Genomic DNA, 27844 nt, shown 5'->3' with positions numbered 1-27844 from the left:
TAATCCAAACTATTCAGATTACGTTACTCACTTTAAGTAATTTAATGGATTATGTTACAAACTACATTTTGGTGTGTGTAATCTGTAATCTGTAGGGGATTACATTTTAAAAGTCACCTTCCCAACACTGTCTGTAATATTGATGTTTATTGAATACTTCATGTTTTAGACACAAAAACACACACTTTTTCTGCTACCACTTGCTTCTACTTCTACTTCTACTTCTACTTCCTTTTGCACATATGTTAACTTGAAATGATGTTGAAATGATGTAATAATAAAGGGTTATCGTCATGGAGACCTGATAAGAACAGCAGGTACACATCATGTCTGTGGAGATGGATTTTCATTTAGATTTTAGTTCCCACAATGTGATAAATGTTGCCCGTGATCCACAATACACACTTCTTCAACACTTTACAAAGATGTGAGTCTGTCTCTGGTGAAACTGGAGTTAAGACTGGCGTGATTGACAGGTGGATTAGCCCAGTGTTTCCCAAAGACTGGGCCGCAACCCTCAGGTACGTCGCAAGAGATTTTTTTTGGGGTGGCCTTGTCAAGATCTGCTGGCCACATAGTGCCTCCGCTCAGTTTCATTTCTCTCCAGCGACTAGGTCAGAAATCAGAATACACCTGACAGTTTACAAGAACCCCGGAAGTGTGAGTTCGGGCACCAGCCAATCAGAGAAGAGTCGTACATTCTGTGTTGTCAACGATTCCCGAGATCGAGGATTTAAAGCCCGGAGCTGCCCGGAGAGCGGCCAGTGCAGAGCGGAGAGCCTCACTCACTTGGGCACACGTGTCTATCTGTGAGTGCGATGTGTGCGCGCCCAGGCAAAAAACCCACACACAGCCACAACCATTTAATCCTGGTTTAGTCCTGGTTTAGACCTGGTTTAGTCTTGGTTTAGTCCTGGTTTAGACCTGGTTTAGACCTGGTTTAATCCGGGTTTTAGTCCTGGTTTAGACCTGGTTTTAGACCTGGTTTTAGTCCTGGTTTTAGTCCTGGTTTTAATCCTGGTTTAGACCTGGTTTAGACCTGGATTTAGTCCTGGTTTAGACCTGGTTTAGTCCTGGTTTAGTCCTGGTTTTAGTCCTGGTTTAGACCTGGTTTAGTCCTGGTTTTAGTCCTGTTTTAGACCTGGTTTAGACCTGGTTTTAGTCCTGGTTTTAGTCCTAGTTTAGACCTGGTTTAGTCCTGGTTTAGACCTGGTTTAGTCCTGGTTTAGTCCTGGTTTTAGACCTGGTTTAGACCTGGTTTTAGACCTGGTTTTAGTCCTGGTTTTAGTCCTAGTTTAGACCTGGTTTTAGTCCTGGTTTAGACCTGGTTTAGTCCTGGTTTAGTCCTGGTTTTTAGACCTGGTTTAGACCTGGTTTTAGACCTGGTTTTAGTCCTGGTTTTAGTCCTGGTTTTAGTCCTAGTTTTAGTTTAGTCCTGGTTTAGACCTGGTTTAGCCCAAAATGTAAAAACAGGAAAATCCCTCTGTGTAATCCATTTATTTCAACAAAGTAACTGTAATCCAATTCCCACTCACTGAAACAGTAACTGTAACTGAATACAGTTACTCATAATTTGTACTCTGATTACGTAACTCCGGTACATGTAATCTGTTACTCCCCAACACTGGCTTTATTTGAGATATTGAAACCGGGACACTGTGTTTCCATGCACCATGATGAAACTGTGATACTCAACAAACCCGATCACGACCTGGATACTGATGTGCTGGAAACACACTCTATGTTTCAAACTTCAAGTGATACTAATTGTTCAGAGAATCACTCAGTCAACAATAAAATATCCTCATTAATGTTCAATAATGCTCAATTCCACCTTTATTTTGTGATTTATGTATAATGTCTATTGTCTTGGGTCGTGAAGGTTTGTGATATTTAAAATATGGTTCCCCAGAAAAAAAGTTTGTGAAACACTGGATTGGCCAATCAGAGACGCACATGGTCCGTCTGTATCAAAACAAAGACGACTGCTCACGGGGAAACGGAAAAAAATATCACCAAAAATTCAAAAACATTGCGCATTTCTGTAGAACTCACTAAACGTTCATCTGACTTGAGAGAAAGGTCGTTTTCTTTGTAGATACCAGATGACCAATGAGCTCCTCCGTTTCACATGAGTCACTGAAAAAAACAAACAAACGTGAAACGAGACGGACGGCGTGTGAACCAGACTCTTATCTGTGTACTTAAAAAAGACAAAGAGATATTATTCTGGATTTGCCAAACAGTCACACATCCTCAACCCACACAAAAGCCACAACTATCTTTTATTCTTAACCTCAAAATACTCTCGAATTATTGTGTGAACCGTAATTGAAAATATTTCCTGTAATTACAAGTGTGATGCCAAATCAAAATGATCTTCTAAATGTTGTTCATAATCAAACATCTTAATTTACCGAACCATTAATTAACCCATAACACTGAACTCAGACTCTGATGGAGGCTTGATACAGGCTCAGGGTGTTGCAACAGTGGAATTTCTTCACTGTGCAACAAATCAAGACTCATAATCAAGGTTTATTACCAGGGATGTAACAATAACTGAAATATCGTGATATCGTATCGTCACAATAATATCGCGGTGGACCATCACAATATATTGAATTACAAGTCTCTTTGTTTAAATGAAGAGTTCTGGTGCAGCAATTGTTTAAAAAAGACAGACAGAACTACATTATTTCTTCTTGTCGTCTGCCCTGAAATGGAGCAAAGGATCATGGTCTATGTAGTTCCCTCTGTCTTTTTTTTAGCTATTGTTGCACCATAACTCTTCATTTAAAGGTTGTATGGAGGATTTTTTTATTTTTTTTTTCAAATTGTCAATGATAGCATTATAGAGATGCAGTAGCCTTGTAATTATGATGACCAAAAAAAAAGAGAATAAAAATTCATCAACTCTGGACGTGGCTAAACATTTGCCAATAGATAACGACACTGCCTCGTTATCTGTGAGCTGACAGGCTGTCAATCAAACTCCCTACGTTTCTAGCGTAACTGACTTGCCTGCGCGCCGCCGGTACGTGGTTTACGTACGACTGTCACGCAGTCCACAGACGCAAGACGCACAGACGCTGTTTACTCCACCAACGCAACAGTTCTTAGCGGCTTTTTTTTACCTATATCTTCCTCGCAGTTCGCACAAAGTTTGTTGCAATGGCGACAAGAATCCAGGAGCAGTTCGCCGCAAAAGAAAGTCAATTTTTGAGGTCGCTGAAAGAAGAAGACAAGGGGAAAAGCAGCGAAGCCAAACTAAGGTGATTCTTGAAGATTCATTCCAGCGATGGCGCGACTGAAGCAGACGCAGGGTCTAAAGACTGACGCACTGGTCCACAAATTACTCCTGGACAGGAAACTTCTGCTTATTATGAAAACGTACTTTATTTCCAAGAGCTAGTCAAACGTTTTTCAGGACACGAAAGCGATATCCTATGTCTGAAAACGTAATTTTCAAGGCAAAGAAAGAGTCCGCTTGCTGCTGCGTGTTGTAGCTAGTTCATTCGCACTGAATCTCCGCGCAACCTTCTCTGCACCCCTTTCCTGCTCCTCTCCCCGCTGCCCGATCCACTCTTCTCCCTGCTCCTCACTTCTCCGGGCACGGAATCTCCCGCGCACCCCTCTCCCCTCTCTCCTCTCTCCTCTCTCTCCTGCTCCCTGCTCCGCTCTCTTCTCCCTGCTCCTCACTTCTCGTCCGCGCACGAAATGTCCGCGCACCCGCTCCCCCCGCTCCTCACTTCTCCGTCTTGCCTAACCAACACTGTAGTTAGTTGTTTACAAGTCATGTGCAGCACCGGCTGTAAACAAACCTGTTTCTGGCGTAAGGAGGAGGCGGGAGGAGGCGTTTCTACGTAGGAGCTGTAGGGGAGGGGGGTGGTTTCACGCATGCGCAACATTTGAAAAAGGACAAACAGTCGCTGGATTTCTCGTTCCTTGGAAAATCCTCTATACAACCTTTAAGCAAAGACAGTTGTAATTCGATATATTGTGATGGTGCATGATATTATTGTGAGAACTTTGCCGATACAATATCACGATATTTCGATTATGTACTACAATATTAGGGACTGTACGAGATCTTATGTGACAATGTAAGAACCTCTCTCAAACCAGGACATATGTATTGTTAAAGCAGCTCTCAAAATAAGACTACTGTGCTGTCTGCATATAATTATAAAGTATTTTTATTGGCCGTGAACCAGGAAGTAAGTCTGGTGCGCTGTTAGCATGGTAGTTGTTGTTAGCAGTTGTGTAAAGCTTCACTTTGGCCTCCTCAAAATTATTAAGTGCTTCTAACTTGTGGTAAATAATAGGAGTAGGGGTGTGCAAAATATTGAAATATCAATAAATCCTATCAATTAATGTGATAATACAGTATCGATATCGTGGGCTGCTGTATCGATATATCACCAAGAGTATTTTTTGGTATATTTTAGCTCAGTTGTTTTGTTACAGCTACAGTTTTGTTGTTTGTTTTGAGGACAGAAACTCGTTTAAGTGACACATTTGACTTTTTTACTGTTTTGATGATTAAAATGTTTGTGTTTCATATGAACTTTGCACAAGAAGTGGTTTAACAAAGACTTTTACTATCACAGACACGATTTAGACATAATTTTTTATTGAACAGTATCGAATCCATTTGAAATATATCGTATCGAATCGAAAGTGCAGCGTATCGGTATGTATGTATCGTATCAGCAACTTCTTAATGATACCCAGCTCTTTAAACCAGGGGCCTCCAAACCGTTTTCCTCCAATGAGCTACTTTTACAAAACTGTTTTTTTTTTTGTGGTCACAAGAAACTGAGCAAATATAAGAGCCACGGCGAGTCTTAGATGAGGTACACTTAGACGCCTATAAAACAAAAAACATTATCCATTTATTAATAGGGATGTAACAATAACTGAAATATTGTGATATCGTATCGTCAAAGTTCTCACAATAATATCGTGGACCATCACAATATATCGAATTACAAGTGTCTTTGTTTAAATGAAGAGTTATGGTGCAGCAATAGATTTTAAAAAAAGACAGAGGGAACTACATAGACCATGATCCTTTGCTCCATTTCAGTGCAGACGACAAGAAGAAATAACAGTTCTAACACTTTTAAGTCTTAGTTCTTTGGATTAAATCAGGGGTGTTAAACATATGGCCTGGGAGCCAGATCTGGCCCTCTAAGACCTTTAATCTGGCCCTCGGCTGATTTTCTACTAAAATGAAAAAAATTTAAAGGGAGAAAAATGCTTTGCTAACTGGAATATTTATAACTGCAAATAATAACACTTGAATAAAAATTTGATCACAAAAAAAGATTTGGTCCATGAGATCATATGAAATCTGTATTAGAGCTGCCGCCGGCTACAGATCGACTATAGAGACATTATTGATTTAAAATGTTGTTATTGTTTTATATTCTGCTTGTTCTGGATTCAATGTTTAAGCAAAACTATTATTAAACATTTATTTGAATAAGAAAAGGTTTAACATTACAGATCTCGAAAGAAGAGAAAACATGTAGATGTTGTTGAAATTTTTCAATAAATATTTAGTTTGGCCCACGACTTAGTCCCAGTTTTTATTTGGAGTATTTTGATTGATTATAGTGATTATTTTGAATTTGAGTTTGACACTCCTGAATTAGTACATTTAGAATTTTGCCTCAGCCTTCGTACCACCAATATAAATGTAATTATATTTTAACTTCACTTGAAAATAGTTGAGGTAATTACAAGTTTGATACCTAATTTCAAAATGAAATTCTAAATATTGTCAATAATCAAACATCTTCATTTGCCGATCCATTAACCAGAACACTGAGCCTGGAGTGTTTGTGTGCAGCTCAGACGGAGGCTCGATACAGGGTCAGGGTGTTCGTTTGTCTTGGCGTTTGATAACTGGACACATTCTCCCATCTTTCCCCAAACAGGAAGAGGAAGACGAGGACTTCCTGTGTTTTGGCGCACTGATGTTTGATAAGTCAGATCAGCTTGAGGGAAATGCTCATGTAGAGTCCAAACAGAGAAACAGCACGTCCCCCACAGACTCGGCTCCAAACACACAAGACCAACAGAGTCACACACCACCAACTCACTCTGGTGAATAAAACAGAGAAAATACAAATATTAAACATGCTCAAATGAAAATAAAGGCATGCATTAAAGCTGCAGTGTGTAACTTTTCTGGTGGAGGCTCTGTCAAATGCTTTTCTTCATGGATGTTTTTGCTTTGTCTGAAATGTTCCACAGTATGGCATTAAACCTTTCTATCTTCATGGAGACCAAACCAGACCAAGTAACAGGTCAGATCTGTGGAGAGGCGACCCCGCTCACAGTCAGAAGGTTGTTTTTCTACGTATTTTTGAGCTGTAAAACCACCTGTGATTGAATAAATGTAAAGTAGAGCTGTTTAATGTCACACTCTGGAACATTCCAGGGATAGAGCGATGACATCTCCATAGAAACAAGCAGGTGATGGACCCTTCACCAATTTAAAAAATTACACATTGCATAAGGAAAATAAAAATACTTTGATATCAAAATATCAAACGTATAGAGCTCCAGACCCCAATGGGCGAGCCGCCATTTTGGCAGTAAAATGGACAGAGCCACTGCCGGAGTGTTAAGCTCACTTTAATTCACAAGACACTGAGCTTTATGTCAAAAAATTAAATCGAATAAACATTACCGACCCGTATAATGCCCCCAGGGTGATTTTTAAAAAATATTTCCGCTGAAGAAGACGTCCCAGATCTGAAATACACCGGTAAACCAACCACAATTGGTCCGATTGATGCGCCTCTGTTTCCAGGTAGAACAGCGATACCTCCAACTATCAACACTCATGTTCCCTGTTAAGACCACGGACCGTCCTCATCTCAAGTGTCATCATGAACTCATAAAACAGCAGCATGTACAACTTTGTACAAACTCACCACATCAGCCCGGAGCAGAAGCTCTGAGCTCGAGAAACAGCAGCAGTCAACAGCGGTAAAGACACAGACACTCACCGCAGCTCAGACCCTCAGGACCAGGCTGGGCTCTGGTCCTTGGTCTGGTCCTCCAGGCACGTTGGTCAGATGGTTCGGAGGCTCCGTCCTCCATGAGCTGGTTCCAGACGGTGGCGAGCAAGACCAGTGCTTGATGGACTGAGTCCGAGTGGTTCCGTGTCATCGTCTGTGCTCTGGCTCCGTGCGGGAAAAGCGAGAATGTTCTGTGGACTACAGGTCTGGACGAGCTGCTCCGGTCCTCCGCGCTCAAGAACCGTGGCTGGTTCTGAGGTGGTGCAGCATCCGGACAGAAGTGTGAGTCCAGTTTGGTTGGTTATATGTTGTTCTGAGCGTCCGTCCTCCGCACATTTGGTTCTTCCCGGGGAAAGTTCTTCTCAGGCCGAGGCTCCTGACATCCCCGCCCCAGATCCTCTGAGCCCGGACAGAACCGGAGCTGCTCCCGCTGGGTCAGGACTCCGGTTTGGATCTAGTCCGACTGTATTTCTCACACGAGGCTAAAACCAGGGCATTTTTAAAGTTGAATCAGTTGAATAGGCTCTTGCCTATTGCCATAAAAGGTTTTGGTTAATTAAAAGCCTAAAATAACAAATGCTGGTTGGTACATGATCACGGGGAACACCAGGACCTCTGTGCGTTCAGGTCCTGAACAGACGTACACACCCCCAATTTAGACTCACTCTGGAGCCACACATTCGCACACTGGTTCTTGCTCTGATCTTCGTGTGTTACATTCTCTGTATTGGCCATTTTTGGCAAAATAATTAGGAAATGAATGGCGGCTGTGTCTGGAGAACAGTCTGTTATTGAGCTGGAGTCGTACAGCTCGAGTCAGTCGATCTGTCGATTACTGCCAAAATGGTGACACCTAGTGCGTGACGAGCTGCTATGACGTCAGCTCCTGGAGCTCTATATTATGAATGAACAGTGCAAAAGTGTCAGTGCAGGAGATTATGATGAGAGTTCATGCACAGTGTTCAAAGGTCCCATATCCTGCTCTTGTCTGATCTTGGTTATTGTTATTATTGGGAAACTGGCCCAATTATTGGCCATTGGCAGGCAAACTTCAGACAAAAAAATGTCATACTAGACAAAAAATAAAACAGACTTCAGTTGGAACATAAAATAACTTCATTACAAAATAAACTGTTCACAAAATTAAACAGAAAATAAGAAACTTAAATGAAATACACCACAACAAAAACATGCACCCAACTCCACAGTCTCTCAGAAGTCTTCCTCCAACTGACTGACCTGACTACCTTTTCTACTCCCAGCAGGAAGAACCTCCTCCAGGTCAGTACCACAGGTCCTTTACAGGTCACAGGTCACTTTAAAACTCTAAAGCTAAAGCCAGTTTAAGTCCCCTGTAAATCAAAGTGTTTAAGATAAAGTAAACATTGAAATATATAAACCAAATACACAAAACCCATGAAACAAAAAAGAACTTCAAGCAGTTGTCCCCTCCACATGGTCCAGTCCACAACCTCCCCCAGAGGATTTAAAAATGGCCACATGGGCCACGCCCCCGTCTCTGTGTGGACCATGTGGAGCTGCAGGTGAGTCTGTGAATGTGTCACTCAAATCAATCAACAAAGAAAGTTTATTTAAATGAACAATGTGTGTGGTCATTTTACCAAAGATGAACCTCGGGTTGTTCTGTCAAAGGGTTTTATGTTGGGTTTGGTAAATGAACAAATGTGTGAAACTAAATTTATGAATTTAAATAAAGACAAAGGCCCATGAATGTTTCCCAACCCGAACCCCAACCTGGAGTTTAACACACAAACCTGCACATTTAGGCTGAGTTCTTCTTTCAAACAGAAACTCTTCCACCTTGTGATGTCATTTGGTAATACAGGAAATGCTCCACTGTGTTTTTAAACTCCGTACACCTCCACTAGAATCATTTAGATGATTTTAGTCCTGGACGTTCCAATCTCTACTGAACTAAAGGTAAAAGGAGCCGTCAACATAAAAACTACTACATGACATCACCAAGTGGAACAGAGCATTTGAATATGGAGACGGACTAATAGTAAAGTGTTACTCAAACATGTGTGAATGAAACAAAACTGGATGAAGTTCTCAATTTTGCTACTTACAGATACTACAGTACAGATACAGGAACAAAGAAATACTTAAGTAAAAGTATCACATGCAAAAATCTACTTGAGTAAAAGTATTACAGTACCTGTTTAAAAATGTCAAAAGTAGAAGTGTTTCTCACACATTTTCAGGTCTAATAAAGCTTCAAATTCACTGATTTTGACACAGATTTGTGCTGAATTTTGTTCAATAGAATATTTTATATTTATTTGGTCAAACCACAAGCGTGTTAAAGAACCCCTCAGCCTTTTCAGCAGGTTTCAAACTATAATAAAAAATACTTTTACTTTTCAGTCCAGATACCTGCTCTCAACTGTAGTGAAGTAAAAGTAAAAACTATTTACTATAAAATGTAGCTACTTAGGTTTAAATTTTAGGTATCTGTACTTTAACTACATTTCTTTAAGTAAATTAAAAAATATCTTTGAGTTAAAGTAAATGGATCATGAATGTTGTGGTCTGGTTTTCTGAATGAATTTTCATCCATATGTCTGAGAAACTGCACCGTCCAAGACTTTTCATGTTCACACTGTCACAGAGATGACACTATGGGCACATTCTGTGTTCCTGTTCACTTACTCACAGTGAACAGCAGAGGGCGCGCCGAGGCCACAAACTGAATAAAGCCACACGCGGAAACAAGAGGCATGGCTGTGTGTAAAACAAAGCAAATACACAAGATACATGAACACCGCAAGCCGCAAAAATGACATTATGGTACTAAACCATCACGTGACACGAGCAAAAATATCCCCTTTGTCATTCTGAAACCCAACAATTTCCACAAACTCACGTTTACGCGCGCACAAACCAACAGCCCACACACTTGTCACGTCTACAAATCAACTTACTCCTGATTTGACACGATTCTTTTTTTTTTTCTTTTTTTTTTTTTTCTAACTCTTCCACCACGTGCACGAGCAGGGAGCGAGCTTGCGGGCGTGCGTCGGCGTGGGTGCGCGCGCAGAGGCAGGCAGAGACCGAGAGACGGGCGGGCATCAGCGGTACAGGCAGCAGCAGCAGCAGCAGCAGCAGCAGCATCAGCGGAGGAACCACAAACCGCGGAGGAAAGCCACTCGAAGCCGGGGGGAAAGTGCAGGACGCAGCGTAGAGCCACACGCCAGACGGTAAGACATGCCCGTGCGTGCGTAATGCGCGTAAAAGCTTTTGGAGACGGTTTTTGGGTGGGTTTATTGGCTATGCGCGCTTCTTTTGTCTTATTGGATACCCACAGCGAGACAAAGCATGCTGTAAAATGATTTATGGTGGGTAGTTCGATTTCGCCCAATTGCGTGATAAAACTCTACGGTTCCTTTTATTGCTTTGAATTATTTCGATAAGTGTATTGTTTAAACACTGACGAACCGAGTTATTCCACAATAAAATAATGTAATAGGCTGCTTATTGCAAATTTAACCCAAAAGAAAAGCACATTTGGGTCGAAACTGATCATAACATTTAAAAATAAGACTTGTGGACTCTGATTTTAAGCGTAATAACCGTAAAGATTCAGTTTTACCCAATGATGTCGTAAATAAATTGGAATAAAAATCGTCCTGGTGTAAATGTAGATGTGTCCCGTGCACGTCGCTCGCTCGTAGACGGTCCTCAACGTGCACGCGCCTGAAAAAGGGGTGTGTTCGGCCTCAGCATCCCGCGCTCGTGCTCCCTCTCCATGCATTATTGATCACAGGGAAAAACGCGCATCATTATATCGCGTATGTGCGGTTCGTGGGAGCGTATCTGAGCCGTCACGAGGTTCCTTGGAGACTTCCCTTCTGTATTTTGGGGCTTGAACGGAGACTTGGTGGTGGGTCTAATATGGTGGATACCTGCAGTTTGGATTCAGGTTTTTGTTTTTTTTAAGAGCTGGAAAAAATGGAGGATGTGGAGACTGGTGCTGGGTTGAGTTGGAGTCCACGTACAAAGATGGCTGACTAGATTTAGAATGGAAATTTTTGTGTTGATTTGTGAGAAATGTGGGTTTACTTGTTTATTTTGCTTCTTCTTTCATTATTTAATTTTGTTTTTTCGGACTCAAAATGGTTTTAAATCGCACACAAATGCTTCAGAACGTACATGAAAAGCTGTGAGGTGACAAGTTGCTCTCGTTTTTTTTATTCCCTGATGTAAAACCCGGTGATTTTATTTTTATTTATTTTTTATTATAATTATTTTATTTTCATGGCACCCATTACTGCTGTTACTCATGTGCATCAGTTTTATACGGTGCTTTTGGTCAGCTTCCAAACTCTCACATTCATTCATTCATTCTTAAGGTTGCCAGAAAGGCCTTGCTCAAGAGATGTTGGTAATGGGGATTGAACCATCGACCTTTGGGTTAGTGGGATGTCTCGGTTAATAGTGACATCGTGGTTGTTTTATATCTTGGACATGCAAAAGTACAATTCATTTTAGCTTTGTATTTTTAGTATTTTAAAGAAATACTTAAAGGTGCATTATGTACGCCGGAGATGGAGGGTCCACCACCTGCTTGTTCCCATGGAGATCGTGATATTGCTTGGAATATTTCGTAACATTAAATTTGCTCCAGTTACCAAGGTTAAGTTTACACTGAAATGAATCACCGTATTGGAAACGATCTACATCCAGACACATCATTTCTGTGTCTGCATCGCCTTCCCTATCCACACAACTTTGAGCATATTTGTTTACATTTTACAGAAACAAAACTTAAAACCACATGGCTCATTTGCATAAACTGAGTGCTCAAAAAAACAGCTCGCTGTTGTGCTCTGACGCGGTTCAGCTTCTGTCGGACTAAAGGACACGACTCGGACCCCGTTTACACTGAAACGATCACCGCATCACTGTATCGGAAATGATCTGCGTCCAGACATGTCGTTTCTGTGTCCGCAATCAAAGCGTTCCCTGTCCACACGGAAACACGAAACTGCCTGAAACACTAGTCACATGATAGGCTGGTGTTACGTTGTCCCGATGTTACATGAACGGTAAAAACAAGGAAGTCTGAAGTTGCAGCAGCTGATTTTGAGCCGAGTGAGACGGCAGGTGTCTTTTCGTGGACCGACGACGAGGTTCAGTTGTTACTTAGCGTAAAACTGAATTTTAAGACAAGCATGGCGGCTCAGAGTGACGACTGACTCATTTCTGTGTTCACAAGTCTTCCCGATCCACACAGCTTTGAGCATATTTGTTTACATTTAACAGAAACGAAACGTAAAACCACAAAAAACAGCTCGCTATTGTGCGCTGATGTGGTTCAGCTTCTGTCAGACTAAAGGACACGACTCAGTGGAATGTGAGTGTTCTTTCTGTGACAGAGGATGTTCTGCTGATGGTGAGTCTGTTCTGTGTTTCTGTCGTGTTGGAGATGGTTCATGTTAAACTTTTCAGAGATTATACATCTGCAGGTCGTACTCACAGACACACGTTTATATGAATGGACATATATTCTAGCCTTTTAGTGTTTTGGCGGTGAATTACTTCGCGGTGCATAGGCCTACATCAGAGTATCAGTGTTTTCAGGCGTCCACTAGGGCTGGGTGTCATTAAGAAGTTGCCAATACGATACATATCTCAATACACAGGCCACGATACGATACATATCTCGATACAGTGATCTTACGATTTGATATGATATATTTCAAATCAATTCAATATAGTTCAATAAATAATAATGTCTAAATCATGGCTTCAAAAGTCTTTGTTAAACCACAAAGTTCAAATGAAACAAACACATTTTATTCCTCAAAACAGTGAAAATGTGAAATGTGCTGCATACATGAGTTTCCTTCCACTAAACAAACAACAAAACTGTGGCGCTGCAACAAAATAATTTAACAAAATATACCAAAAAATACTCTTGGCAATATATCAATACAGCAGCCCACGATATCAATACTGTATCAACACATTAAACGATACGATATATCGATATTTTGATATTTTTGCACACCCCTAGTGTCCACACAGTGCCGGATCAGATCTGTACTCAGACGAATTCGTGGAAGTTGGCGGCAGATCGTTCCGTGTCTGGAGCTGTTTTCAGTCGGATTAATGCCGATGAACACTGCATCCACAACGAAAACGACTCAAATAGGAACTAGTGTGGATTGAGTCCAAGTTACCAATTTATAGATCAGATCTGTGGAGAGGCAACCCCACTCACAGTAAGAGTTTGTTTTTCTGTCATTGAATACATGCACGCTCTACAAATTCAACATCATGGAACATACCAAAGCAATAACATCCCCATGGAGACAAGCATATGCACGAAAAAGTGACATATTGCAGCTTTAAGTAACAACGGACCCGCCAAACTGCTCCTGGTCAATTGTCACGTATGTTGTCAGGATAAATAGTTACATCATTTTTAATAATAATAAAGCTTTAAACTGGTATATTTGCGTTTCCATGGACACTCAGAGCTTCACGTTGCATTATTCATTCATTCTTTAGTCACTTATGATGTCAGGAATGTTGAGCTACTGCTTGTATTTCCCACCAAATGTCCCACTTTCCTGGGTTTACCGAGTCCGTGTGGAGATAAGACGGTCAAACAGAGGGGCTGGTTCCCACTGCCGCGCCTCTGTATGTGAACAGAACACAAAGCTGCCATTTACACCAGCCCGAGTGAGCAAAATTACAAACCGGCTTATAAAAACTGTACGAAGTGACGAACAGCTTTGCACAGTTAACTAAACCAACTGTTCTTAATGTTGTTGTGTCATTAAGCGAGACAGTTTACCGACACGCAGACAAAGGGGAGTGAAAAAGTCTTGAAAATGTCGTATTAGTAAATGACTGAAGTTTTTCTGAGCTGAAGTGATGTGATTTTTGTTTTCATTTATATTTTATAGCTTTTTACACAGAAATTGTTGGCACGTTTTTTAGTTAGAATTTCCTGGTTGGTAATAAAATCCTCGGGGCCGCAGTGTTCAGAGCAGTGATTTCTCCTCGGACCAAGTTCTGTTGTTGTATCCTTAGGCGAGACGCTTCACAAACCTTACCTTGTGTGTTGGTGGTTGGAGATGGCTCAGATTGGCAGCCTTGTTTCCATCAGCGTGTCCCAGGGCAGTTTCATTCATTTATTCATGGGTTTCAGCTTCCCGTTATTAAGGTTTTGCATCTACGTTACAAAACCACGTGACCTGGTGCTGATGTCGCCATATTGGAGTCAAACTATCCATCTGGACCAACGTGTAGTATTTGTGTGTGATAACATTTCAATTGAATAACTATGGTTTTGAGCTGTGTTGCTGTTGGATGTTCTGGTCGGAGTCAATCTGCTAAAGAAGGAGGCCAAAGTATCTTTCTATCGGATCCCGGCTGATAAAGATCGCAGACAAGAGGTGGAGAGCGACATAGAGGGATGGAGCCACTGAGTTCAGTCGTCTGTACAGTCAACATTTAATTTCTGGTGAGGGACCAGCTCCACACAAACGAAGAAGGAATTTACAGTCAATGAAATGATATAAACCAAAAGTATTTTTTCTCATAGTTATGAAGAATGATAACCCACTTTCACCAGATTACGTCCCATCATTATTCACGTACACTCCATCGCCAGTGTGATGTTCGCTTAGAAGATCTAACATGTAAAAACAGATACTGGAGGTCGGGTACAGAGCAATTCTATTCTATCTATTCCTCAACCCAGGAGGACGACTTTAGCTTTATACCTAATGACGATTGATCTAACGAGCTGGCGATTTCGGACAGTTTTAATTCATTTGCGCTGTTTAAAGTCACCATGATTATATTTTAAATGAATAACACCATCTAGATCAACCCCAGTCTTGACCTCCAGTATGACCGCCAAAACATAAACTCACACGACTGCCATGTCACGTGCAAATCCTCAATATGCAACATTTTTAGAACTTTTAACCATTCAAACGATATAATATTTTGTTTAAAAATGAGAATCACTATGGCAATGCTCCAAATTTCCATCATTTTGAAACCTTCTGAAATGGGAACACTTTATTATAATTAAATACTAAGCAAACAAACAATGGATGACCCTTGTGGACTGTTTATATCCTGTAGCTCAGGAGCTCCCATTTGGTCTCCACCCACTTCAGAGTGGATAAATAAGTGGGACTGAAACCCTTAACGTGCTTTCTCGCTCCATCCGCCATATTGAATTAGTGTTTCTTGCCGCTGACCAAAATATTACAATTTTTCTGCGACGACTAAAACAGGCATCTCTCTGGCATTTTCGTTTAATAAAAGTAGCTCAATTGAGGTAAAATGTTGGAGACCCTTGGTTTATATAAATGGACTTAGTGAACCCACAAGCCGCCGTGTTCCAAACAGGAAGTGAGCATGGGCGCACTTCCGGCTCCATCAGCTCTGGCTCCAGTTCACTTTGAAAAATCGTCGCCCCTTTCTCTGCTCCTGCTACTGTCAGGCTCCTTATTTTGGTCTTAAAATGTATTAACCCGCTCTACATGATTCTTCTGTTTTTATTTTGCTGTTTTGTTCGTAAATAAATTCCTATTCCTAATATGGACCTGGCTCCAAATTCGCCCCTATAACTACTAACCTCTTGAGCTTCGTTTGACTGGAGCTGAATGCTGTGGGCGACGTCACACTCCCTCAGTCCACTTCTTTATACAGTTTATGATGACCCTCCGAGATGATCTGTGCATCCAACCATCTGGCAGGACATGTACAGTGGAGGAGTTAACAATTTTGGCGGCCCGAGGCGAACTTGAGTTTGGGGACGTCACTATGGCCCTGTCCACACTAGTTCGTATTCAAGTCGTTTTCGTTGTGGATACAGTGTTCGTTCACACTAAACCGATGAAAAACGGCTCCAGAGACAGAACGATATGGTGCCGCCAGCTCCCACGTATTCATTTAAGTACAGATCTGATCCGGCACTGTGTGGACACCTGAAAACGCTGATACTCTGATGTAGTTCTATGAGCCGCGACATAATTCATGTATAGGCGAGTTTCAGCTGACGTCATTGTTATTAAAAGCCCGTGTTGCATGTTGGGAAATATTTTGGTCGGAGGCAAGAAACACGGTAGCGTCAAACACAGTGCGTAACCTCGTGTATTTATCCCTGATAATGGTAAATTCCTGCTGCATTATCAGATGCACAAATAGAAGCACGGAAGAAGGAAAATATCTTTTTCATATTCTGAGTGAAAAGAACCGCTAACGGTGAATTAAACGGCTTTCAAACATTCACAGAGCAAACGTAGAAGATCCTAACAAACCGTGGACTCCAACAAGTTCAACAACACATCGAGACTCTTGGAGGTTTTCATCTTTTCTGCTGTGAATGGCCCAGGAGTTTCCACCAAGTCATTGTGGATATCACCAAGTGAATATTTGTCCAGGTAGTTGGCGATTCTGACCAGAAATTTGGTTTGGTCCACCTTTTGTCGAGGTTGAAAAGGGTGATTTGTCGTCCATCGATGCTTATGAGGTGGCAGTAGCTCTGGTGGTAGAGCATTCACCCACTGATCTGAAGGTTGGTGATTCGAATCCAGTTCTTGACAAAAACACCACAGGTTGAGCGGTCAGATCCACTGATTAGAGCTCCCACAGATGAATGCTGTCGTTGTGTCCTTGGGCAAGACACTTAACCCACCTTGCCCACAGTATCTGCGTACACTGGTGTGTGAATGTGTGTGTGAATGGGTGAGTGGTTCCTTGTTGTAAAGCGCTTTGAGCCTTGAAGGTGGAAAAGTGCTATAGGAAAATGTGACTATTTACCATTTACCAAATGACCAATTTCTGGTCAAATGGTCTTGGGTCCTCTGCCGTTAGAGTGGATAAATAACCGGGATCAATACCCTTTACGTGCTTTTTCGCTCCGTCCGTCATGTTGAATTAGTGTTTATTGCCGCCAACCAAAATAATTCCCAGCATGCAGCACGTGCTTTTGTCAACAATGAAACTCGCCCATATGATTAAAGCTGAGGGTTAATTTATCATTTTATTGTAGTTGTTTTTATTATGTATTTGTGCAGCACTTTGGAAACTGTTTGTGAAATTTGCTATAGAAATAAAGTGGATTGGATTAGATTTGACGATCAAATTCTATTTTGATGGTGGTTTTGTGTTTAAAAGTAAAACTACTCTTATTTAATGTCATATTGAGAGAAAATCTAAATGCTCTGAGGCCTCGGTAATTAGTGGTAAAGGTGAGGGCAATTGTTTGGGGGCCCCTAAGCAGCCGTCTACTTTTGCCTAATGGTAGCACCGCCTCTGGTCAGGTATAAAATCATATATCAATCAAATAAATCAACAGTTTAATGCGATGTACGTCACTTGACTCAGATGACATTAACACCGTGAAAGATTCTTATGTACAAAATGTAATTCTAAGCCTATAATCATCTTTAGATAAACCTGTATTCATAAAGCTTTAATAATCTTTTCTTGTGTATCATTTCGATGTGGCTAAACCCGCGTATGAGTCATGCCACAACGTCGCCATGGCAACAATCTGTCTGTTTGGAAATTGCTTCTCATAAATACCACCCCCGGTGCCGTTCATCTTTCCCTGAGTGCGGTGTGATGAAGCGTCGCCATGGCGATTTATAAAAGTATATGTGGACAGGAAGCCGCCGCGTTGACAGGAGAATTATGATTACACACGTATAGGCTCTTCAATCACACTTTCAAATCATTTCCTCTCTCGACCAATCGGGTTTCACTCCGGGGTCATGTGACGCGTTTTACTGCAGGTTGACTCACCGCTTCTGCTGCTGCTGCTGCTCAAAGTGATTCTAAATTATCCTTATGTACACATCGCTACAGTAAAGTACCATAAAATAATAAAACGGTGGAAGAAGTACTGAGTATCGGCTTAAAGGTCCAATATTACTCACAACTGACTCTTAAAACGCTCTTAGAATACCTCATGAAAAACAGACCTGGAGTTGTGTTTTGTTTCATTCATATTTGAGTAATCCTTTATTATTAATCCTTTATTATTAATCCAAAGCTCAAATGCTCTGTTCTACCTTGTGATGTCATGAAATCTTACTTCTTTGCCCTTATCCTCTCACATAAGGGCTCGGTCAAGCAGAAGTAAACAACAAGGCCAAAAATTCAAGTTAATGCATCTGATCTAAAAATGTATTGAACAGATACATATGTACTCTAGTTTATGAAACTGTTGACCTTTTTTCTGTTCCATTTTTGGTTCTAAAGTTCCATACGTTTTAAACAGACCAAGTATGAAACATGGAACAAAAATTATTGCAGTTACCTGCAAATCATGTCAATAAATGGATGTATTTCATCATATCTTGTGTTATTCCATCTTTGAACTGTTGATGAAGGTACAGGATTTAAAAAAAAAAATGTATTTAAAATGATAAAAATTAGCTTGGAAGGACTGACATATTTTATAGAAATAGTTTCCTTTCATTTTGAAGTAATATTAAAGTATTCAGAAGAAAAAAGTGACAAATGATGTAAAATCCTGCACCTTCTACTTGTTTGCACAATTTTCCCTCCGTTACTTTTCCCTCCGTTACCATGATCTTTCTTAATAAAAAATCTCATGACTCAAAAAGTCAGAGGTTTTTCAACCTAATCTTGTACCATATGGTAGAAAACTATATGAAGCAAATATTCAAACCAGTTTGTTAAGGATATGGAAGTGAGAACCAAGAGTTATCACTGTTTGGATTTATTGCCCAAAAAGTGCTGCATATTTCATTCCCTCCGTTACCGACATGAGTTTTTAAATGTTTTGTCAACAACTTGAAAGAATCTCACAGGTTTAACTTGACCCTGTTGGAGTGTAACTCTTTCCTACATTCTGATACTTTACTTATTTCAATAGTCCCTCTAGTTTCTGAATAAGAGACATTTGAATGTCAAAAATCTGCCCCTGTTTCCTCCGTTACCACTTGACCAGACCCATATCACATATAGTATCATCAGCTGGTCTAAAACATCACTCACAACAATAAAACCCATTGAGTCACTCTATAAACAAGCTCTAAAAACACTTGACAAAAAACACTACAGATACCACCATTGTCACATTTTGCAGAAATACAAATGAATGACCTGGTACAATCTTATTAAAATGAAAAATATCTGTCTAATGTACAAGATTAACCATGGCTCGGCTCCTCCTTCGCAGAATGACTTTGTTCATTTCAGATCTAGTGAGGGCAGAGTGACCAGAGGAGCAGTGAGGGAAGACTGCATTATTCCTCATAGAAAAACTCTTTGGTCAGTGTGTTTTCTCTTTTGTCAGAGCGTCCCGTCAGTGGAACTCTGTGTCTGAAGCCGTCAGAACATCTCCCTCATTCTCTGCTTTTAAAAAGAATGCTAAAAAGTGGCTTTTAGAAACGCAAATGTGTGAACACTAAAACTTTTATTGTATTTTTGCAATCTTATTGTACATTTGTGTAATTTTTGATGTGTAACTTTTAAGTGTGATTTCTTTTAGGATGCCTTTTTGACATGTGGCAAAGGGACTACCGATGCAAATTGGCGCTTATCAGCGAACTCGGGCACATTTACATTGTTTTGATGTTGATTAATGTGCATTGTCCCTTTTCAAATAAATAAATAAATAATAAAAATGAAGCAGTAGTTTAAGTTAACTTCTAGCTTTAACTTTTGTTCAATAGAGATTGGAAATTCCAGTTCTGAAATCATCCAAATGATTCTAGGAGATTGTTTGAGAGAAAAACTGAGGTTAAATGTGCAGGTTTGTGTGTTAAACATGTGTGAATGAAATAGAACAGTCCAAGTCTGTTTGTGATGAGGAAACTACATTAAAACACAGATAAACTTGAAAAAATAGTGTAATATGGGTTCTTTAAGGATAGAGCACAACCTTTTTACATTAACGTTCTATATCAGGAGTGTCAAAAACTCAAACTCACAGAGGCCGAAATTAAAAACTGGGACTAAGTCGTGGGCCAAACGAAATATTTATTGATAAATTTCAACAACAGCTGCATGTTTTCTCTTCTTTTGAGATCTGTAATGTTAAACCTTTTCTTCAACATTGAATCCAGAACAAGCAGAATATAAAATAATAACAACATTTTAAATAAATAATGTTTCTATAGTCGATCTGTAGCCGGTATGAAGCTCTAATATGATCTCGCGGGCCAAATAATAATAGTTCTATAGTGTTATCACTTTGCTGGTATTTCTCTGTAAAACTGACCACGAAATAAAATAAACTGTCAACCATTGTTTTTGATGAATCTGTTGGTAGTGTTGGCACATTACTACAATTCCAAGATCGATTCTGATACTAAAGAAAAGTTTGATACTCAATACCACATCACCAAAACACCACACACGTCAAACTCAGGCCCAAACTTTGACCTGTGATATAATTATATTTGGCCCGCGAGATCAGATCAAATATGTATTAGAGCTGTCCACCAGCTCCAGAGAGACTATAGAGACATTATTTAAAATGTTGTTATTATTTTATATTCTGCTTGTTCTGGATTCCATATCTAAGCAAAACTATTATTAAACATTTATTTTAAAGGTTGTATGGAGGATTTTTTGTTTCAAATTGTCAATGAAAGTTTAAAATACCATTACAGAGACGCAGAAGCCTTGTAATTATGATGATCAAAAAAAAAAGAGAGAAAATCTATCAACTGTGGACATAGTGAGGCCAGATAAACATCAGCTAATTGAAAACAAGGCTACCTCTTTATCTGTTGGCTGTTAGGTTGTCAATCAAACTCCCTACGTTTCGAGTGTAACTGACTCGTCGGTGTGCGGGGATTACATGGTTTATGCAGCTGTTCTTAGAGGATTTTTCAAACTGTTGCTTCCTCGCAGTTTGCACAAGTTTGTTGTGATGGTGGACGAGAATCCACGACCGGTTCGCCGCTAAAGAAAGTCAGTTTTTGAGGTCGATGAAAGAAGAAGAGAAGGGGAAATGGAGTGAAGCCAAACTGAGGTGATTCTTGGAGATTCCTTCCAGCGATGGTGCGACTGAAGCAGACGAAGGGTCTAAAAACTGACACGTCGGTCGCTAAAATATTTCTAGACAGGTCACTTCAACAGTAATTCTGAATGCTCAACTGATTTCTAGAGGAAAGAGGCAGGAGGAAGTGTTTCTACTGAGGGAGCTGAGGAGGAGGAAGGTGGTGTCACACATGCACAACATTTGAAAAAGGACTGTCGCTGTATTACTCTTCCCTAAAAAAATCCTCTATACCAACCTTTAATAAGAGAAGGTTTAACAAGAAGAGAAAACAGGCTGATGTTGAAATTTTACAAATAAATATTTAGTTTGGCCTGCGACTTAGTCCCAGTTTTTAATTTTGGCCTCTTTGAATTTCAGTTTGACATCCCTGATTTATACAAGAAGGTATAATGTGTGTGTGTTTTAAAGGGTCCCTATTGTGCGATTTTCTGATTTCTGTTCTAATGTCGTTTCCTCGTCACACACAGATCTGGACTTGTGTTTTGTTTCATTCACATGTTTAACACACAAACCTGCACACTCAGGCTGACTTCTTCTCTAAATCAGAAAACACTATTCCTATATATATATATATATATATATATATATATATATATATATATATATATATATACATACATACACAAATCTATTACAGAAATCTTTTTTAATTGATGAACTCTTTCTTTGACAAAATATTATGAACAACCTGAAAACTGTAAAATTCTGCTCTCGGCTCCACTTTTCTCATGTTGGACATTTTTCTGATGAGTGTGTCACGGTCAACAGTCAAAACGATCGTCCTTTAAGAGCGTTTGGAAAGAGACAAGTCTTCATTTGTGCTGCTCTGGTGGGAGGGGCCACGTACAGAGATGCTGGAGACGCTGCTGTGAGAAACACCGCAGAATATTAACAATATTTTAATAGAAAATATAATTTAAATATTTTAGTAGAAAATCAGCCGAGGGCCAGATTAAAGGTCTTGGAGGGCCGGATCTGGCCTCCGGGCCGTATGTTTGACACCTGTGACTTAGACTAATAACGCAGGATTACTCAAACATGTGAATGAAACAAAACACAAGTCCAGGTCTGTTTTTTAAAGAGGTAACAACATTCTAACATGGCTTAACAGTCAAATATAAGATCATGTAGGAGGTTTAAATCTCTGGAAAAGGTTTCTTGTCCATTAAACGTCCATTTGAACCTGTCCCCGGCGTGCGATGCAGGAGCACACGCCGTTCTTCACTTCTGTCACACATTTGACTCCGTTCACTTCAAAAGGTTTAGTTCTGAATCGTGACCTTTGGAGCCATTCAAGTGTGGCCCGCTCCTGTTCACATGACATTTCACACACACGTCTACAGACACACACACACAGAAGCAGCAGCAGCAGCAGAGCGCCGGCCTGCAGCTCACAACCACACTGTCAAAAGGATCCAAAACCAGATTCCAATCCAGACCAAAACTAGTATCGAAAATACATGGTAGAGATCCTGAAAAAAATCTGATAAAAGTGACAAAATTTGACTGTTCTGACAATTTTAGATAAATCTTTAATCTTCAACACCAGTGTAGAACCATGTAAACTTCAAGAATGCACCATACTCTTGTGCTGGAAATGACATTCTGTTGTTTAACTGATCAGTCAGAACTACACACCCAGAAAAAAAAAAAATGAGAGTCATAAACTGGCCTGGATCTACTTCTCTGCGTTCAGAGGGGTGATTGACAGCTCAGAGTGACACTTGCTCCTTTCAGTTCAAAACAAACATAACAGGATACATGTAAAAAAAAAAAAAGAAAAAAACTGCTGACATTACTGCTGTTGTGTCACTGGGCAATACAAGAAGTGTCAAATATGTTGTAGATGTTGTAGATGTTACAGATGGTACAGATGTTGTAGATGTTGTAGATGTTGTAGATGTTGTAGATGCTGTAGATGCTGTAGATGCTGTAGATGCTGTAGATGTTGTAGATGTTACAGATGTTACAGATGTTACAGATGTTACAGATGTTACAGATGTTACAGATGTTGAAGATGTTGGAGATGTTGGAGATGTTGGATGTGTCGAGGTCAGTGGAGGCTGAGCTGAAACTTGAAGACTCTTTTAAGGCTCTGTTGGCCAAAGATAAGGTCACGTGTCGGTCACACGGGCTCTGATAAACGCTGCATGGACAGGAAGGGGGAAGTGAGAGGTTTTTATTTCCTGTCAGAGGATGTGAGTCACTGACCAAAGTGACTGGGTTTGGTGTTGGGTTGTAGAGTTTGGTGAAAATGCAAATAAACAAGAACTCAAGACAGTCCGAATATACTGTGGAATATTTAAAGATCCTGGAACGTAACCAAGTATAAAAGTAAAAGGACAATACTTAAGTAAAGTACTGATCACTGTTGGGCAACTGACTTCAAAATTGTAATGTGTTATTTATGACTTGTTAGTGTCATTAGTTACATTACAATATTACTTCATTTAAAATATAAGATATTACACAATTATTACAGTTCCACTTACAGCAAAATAACAGTTTCTGATCAAATAACAATCAGAGAGTGAAGATGTTGAACGTTTGCGCCGTATATGGACTAAACCAGGTCTAAACCAGGTCTAAACCAGGTCTAAACCAGGACTAAACCAGGACTAAACCAGGACTAAAACCAGGAACCAGGACTAGGACTAAAACCAGGACTAAACCAGGACTAAACCAGGACTAAAACCAGGAACCAGGACTAAAACCAGGACTAAAACCAGGTCTTAAACCAGGTCTAAACCAGGACTAAAGCCAGGACTAAAGCCAGGACTAAACCAGGTCTCAACCAGGTCTCAACCAGGTCTCAACCAGGTCTAAACCAGGTCTAAACAGTATGACACTAACAGTAGGTGGACATCATTTAAAGCAGCAGTGGTCTCATGCGTGAATGAAACAAAGTCCAGGTCTGAGGAAATATTCGAGCACAAATCTGAACATTTCACAACCTGACTCTTTAAACGTTGGAATTTAAATCCCTCCTGAGTTAATATCTGACGAAGAGAGTAAACACGGAGGAGGAATTGGGAGCTCGGTGTGATTCTTGCGTTCGCTGTGGTTACTGTTTAACCATCGCACATCTCGGTTTATAGACCCAGACCAAATATCCAGACGGGGACTTCCTCATAACTGCGCTGTCCTGTCCGCTCCGATAACGCTCCCTCAACATCTCGCTCCCTCAACATCTCGCTCCCTCAACATCACGCTCCCTCAACATCACGCTCCCTCAACATCTCGCTCCCTCAACATCACGCTCCCTCAACATCACGCTCCCTCAACATCACGCTCCCTCAACATCACGCTCCCTCAACATCACGCTCCTCAACATCACGCTCCTCAACAGCACACTTTTACTTTGACCTCTCTCGCTGTTACAAATGCAGCTGTAGTTGTTTTTTTTTTTGTTTTTTGTTTTTTTCGGAGACTTTTCTGATCATGAGTCGGATGTTTGGGGTCGTGGAGTCGGGTGGAACCAGAGTCAGGCCTCCGTGTCGAGGGCCGACGCTGCTGGAGATGATCAAGTGATAGACAGCAGAGAGAAAGAGAGAAAGAGAGAGGGATGAGAGGGAGATGGAGAAGGAGATAGAGAGGGGGCAAGGAGGGAGAGAGAGGAGAGGATCAGATAGAGTGAGGGAGAGAGAGGGAGGGAGAGAGCAGCTCCTGAGACAGATAGAGAGAGGGAAGGAGAGAAGATGGGAGAGAGTGAGGAAGAGGCGGAGGGGGAGGGAAAAGGGAGAGAGAGAGGGAGGAAGAAAAGGAGAGAGGTGAAGAAAGAGGGGAGGAGGAAAAGGAGAGAGGGAAAGAGGGGAGAGAGGGGGGAGAGAGGGAGTGGGAAAGAGAGGGAGAGAGAGGGAGAGAGAGGAGAGAGGGAGGGAGAGAGCAGCTCCTGAGACAGATGGAGAGAGGGAAGGAGAGAAGATGGGAGAGAGTGAGGAAGAGGCGGAGGGGGAGGGAAAAGGGAGGAGGGAGGGAGAGAGGGAGGGAAGAAAAGGAGAGAGGTGAAGAGAGAGAGGGGAGGAGGAAAAGGAGAGAGAGGAGGGGGGGAAGGGAGGAAAAGGAGAGAGGGGAGTGGGAAAAGAGAGGAGAGAGAGGGAGGGAGGAAGGAAGAGGAGAGTGTGAAGGGAGAGTTAAAAGAAAGAAGAGAGCAAGGGAGAGAGGGAGGAAGAGGAGGGACAGGGAGGGAGGGAGGGAGGAGGGAGGGAGAGGGAAAAGAGAGGAGTGAGTGAGGGAGAGAGAGAGGGAGGGAGGAAGAGGAGAGAGAGGGAGAGTGGAGGAAAGAATGCAGGAAGAGGAGAGGAAGGAGCAGACGGGACAAAGAAAGAGCAGGGAAAAGAGGGATGGACGGATGGAAAAGGAGAGAGGGGGAGAGATGGTGAGAGAGGGAAGGAGGGAGAGAGAGGGAGAAGGATAAAGATAGGAGAGAGTGAGGGAGAGAGAGGGAGTGAGGAAGAGGAGAGAGAGGGAGGGAGAGAGCAGCTCCTGAGACAGATGGAGAGAGGGAGGAAGAGGCAGAGGGGGAGGGAAAAGGGAGGAGAGAGGGAGAGAGGGAGGGAAGAAAAGGAGAGAGGTGGAGAGAGAGAGGGGAGGAGGAAAAGGAGAGAGGGAAAAGAGGAGGGAAAAGAGAGGAGAGAGAGGAAGGGAGGAAGAGGAGAGTGTGAAGGGAGAGTTAAAAGAAAGAAGAGAGCAAGGGAGAGAGGGAGGAAGAGGAGGGAGGGAGGGAGGGATGAGGGAGGGAGGGAGTGAGGGAGAGGGAAAAGAGGAGAGAGTGATGGAGAGAGAGAGAGGGAGGGAGAGACGAAGGGAGGAAGAGGAGAGAGGGGGGGAGTGGAGGAAAGAATGCAGGAAGAGGAGAGGAAGAAAGAGAGAGGGGACAAGAGGAAGGGAGGGATGGAGGAAGAGCGTGAGAGACGGTGAGAGAGGATGAGAGAGAGGGAGGAAAAAGGAAGAAGGAAGAGGAGAGAGGGAAAATAGGGGAGTGAGGAAGAGGCAGAGGGGGAGGGAAGGAGAGGAGAAGGAAAAGCGAGGAGAAAACGAGAGAGGAAGAGGAGAGAGGGAAAAGAGAAGAGAGAGTGATGGAGAGAGAGAGGGAGGGAGAAATGAACGGAGGAAGAGGAGAGAGAGAGGGAGAGTGGAGGAAAGAATGCAGGAAGAGGAGAGGAAGGAGGAGACGGGAGAAAGAGAGAGAGGGGACAAGAGGAAGGAAGGGAGGGATGGAAAAGGAGAGAGAGAGAGACGGTGAGAGAGGGAAGATGAGAAAGAGGATGAGAGAGTGGGGGGAGAGAGGGAGGAAGGAAGAGAAGGAGGAGGAGAGGGGGAGGGAAGGAGAGGAGAGTGAGAGGGGAGAGAGAGGGAGTAAGGAAGAGGCAGAGGGGGAGACAAGAAGAGGAGAGAGAGGGAGAGGGAAAAGCGAGAGAGGGAGGAGGAGGGGGGGGAGGAGAGAGGAGAGAGAGAGAGGGAGAGCAGAGGAAAGACGGCAGGAAGAGGAGAGAAGAGGAAGGAAGAGAGGGGACAAGAGGAAGGGAGGGATGAAAAAGGAGAGAGAAGAGGGAGTGAGGAGAGGAGAGAAATTGCAAGAGAAGACGACAGAACAGAGAAAGAGAGAGAAGGGGAGAAAAGGAGAGAGAGAGTGTGTGGGAGGAGAGAAAGAGAAAGAGAGGAGTTTTTTTTTTTTATTTCTCTCCAGAATAAGAAAAACAGTGAGCGTCCAAACCCACACACAGATCAAGCGTCTCCAACTGTTTATCACATTTATTTATAACAATCAACACTTTTTCATTTTCAAATCATTTTCATTTCAAATTCTAAAGCCTTTCCTGAAATGTTTCACAGTCTGGCTTTAAACTGACCTGTTGCTATGGAGACCAGAGACCAGCAGAGTGAGTGACGGGTCAGATCAGGAAGAACGCAGGTTTTTCACTTTTCTTTGCAAACAGCAGTGAGTGAAGAGATACTGGAGACTTAAGTTTAAAGCACACTGTGGAACATTCCCGATGAAGCAATAACGTTTCCATGGAGACAGAAATGTTACGTAGTGCACCTTTATACGGCCTACGCTGCTTTTCTGATCACAAACAAATATTCACACGTTTTTAATGCACAAACCACAAACCTGCACGTTTAGATTTTTTAGAGTTTTTCTCTCAAACTGAAAACACTGTTCCACCTCGTGATGTCATCATGTGGTGATACAGGAAGTGCTCCACAGTGGAACAGTGACTTACGATATTTTATGTTATGAGGTTCTTTTTATGTTTTTATTTAATGTTTTGTTTTTTTATGTTTTATTTTTTTTATGTTTTTATTTTTTTATTTTATTTATTATTGTTTTTTATTTTATGTTTTATTTATTATGTTTTTTTATTTTTTATTTTATTTTAGTTTTTTAATGTTTTTTTTTTTATGTTTTATTGTTTTTTTTTATGTTATTAGTTGTTTTATGTTTTTTATTTTTTATTTTTTATGTTTTTTATGTTTTTATTTTATTTTATTATGTTTTTAATGTTTTTATTTTATGTTATTAGTTTTTATGTTTTTATTTTATGTTATTAGTTGTTTTATGTTTTTATTTTTTATTTTTTTATGTTTTTATTTTATGTTATTAGGTTTTTTTATGTTTTTATTTTATGTTATTAGGTTTTTTTTAAGTTTTTATTTTATGTTATTAGTTTTTTTGTTTTTTATTTTTGTTATGTTTTTTAATGTTTTTATTTTATGTTATTGTTTTATGTTTTTATTTTATGTTATTAGTGTTTTATGT

At 41.0% G+C, this 27844-nt stretch overlaps 1 protein-coding gene across 1 annotated transcript in view; it reads left to right on the top strand.

Annotated features, from left to right (window-relative positions):
- The first annotated feature begins 10062 nt into the window (after nucleotides 1-10062).
- LOC110153386 (brain abundant, membrane attached signal protein 1) overlaps nucleotides 10063-27844 on the top strand; it is an 82236-nt gene continuing 64454 nt past the window's right edge. Inside the window, exon 1 of the mRNA XM_020917270.2 lies at nucleotides 10063-10261. The gene's annotated coding sequence lies outside the window, so the exon portion shown is untranslated. The remainder of the gene's footprint in view (nucleotides 10262-27844) is intronic.

Source organism: Boleophthalmus pectinirostris, unplaced genomic scaffold (assembly GCF_026225935.1).
Source record: "Boleophthalmus pectinirostris isolate CB_2022bp ecotype Guang Dong unplaced genomic scaffold, ASM2622593v1 HiC_scaffold_16, whole genome shotgun sequence".
NCBI lineage: Eukaryota > Metazoa > Chordata > Actinopteri > Gobiiformes > Gobiidae > Boleophthalmus > Boleophthalmus pectinirostris.
This window is presented reverse-complemented; position numbering and strand designations above follow the sequence as displayed.